The sequence below is a fragment of the Monopterus albus genome, unplaced genomic scaffold (assembly GCF_001952655.1).
Source record: "Monopterus albus unplaced genomic scaffold, M_albus_1.0 scaffold426.1, whole genome shotgun sequence".
NCBI lineage: Eukaryota > Metazoa > Chordata > Actinopteri > Synbranchiformes > Synbranchidae > Monopterus > Monopterus albus.
Window position 1 is genome coordinate 213,420 of NW_018128306.1, and position 796 is coordinate 214,215.

Here is a 796-nt window from a genome sequence, read left to right on the forward strand (position 1 = left end):
GTGCGAATGGGTGAATGGCCGAATAATGTGAAAGCGCTTTGAGTGTGCTGTAAAAGCATAGAAAGGCGCTATACAAGTATAAGACCATTTACATCCTCATTGTTTCACAAAAATAGAAAATAAGTCTTATACTCACCCCAGCAGCACAGTAAACAGTCTGAAAACACATGAAATTAACACAAAAACAACAAGAAATTGCAATACACACAATTCTCAATCATCCCTCTGTCTCTAACTTCAGACACACATCTCAGTCAATTCCACAACACCAAAAAAATATAAGTTCACATGTTTAAACACACATTAAAGTCCACTTATTCACATACAGAAAACGCTTTTAGTAGGAATCCACAAATAGGACAGACCTCTGCTGTTAAATCCGCTGTCTGCCACTTGTACCTTTTTCTGTCAATCTTAATAGGCTGTTTCACAATCATATAAACTTCAGACATGTAAAAACAACAGCAATGTATCCTGCAAACATTTAAAGCAAGTTATTTACATCAGTATTAGTAATGATGTTAGTGTTAGTAATCGCAGCAGTCTTCCACCACCTGTCAGAATAAAATCAAGTTATTTGGTTCCCTTCACAAAAATTCTTGAAGGACAGTCAAGATGGGAGATTAAATGTAAAATTCTCCCAACTTAGGCTCCTACCTGCAAAGACAACACCAAGGGTTGTCCCAGTGATGAGTACTTCAAGGTTTGTCGTGGCTAGAGTGTGATACAAACTAAATTAATTCAGACAAATCATCCCAATTTAAATTACCATTTAATATTACAATTATTCTGAACA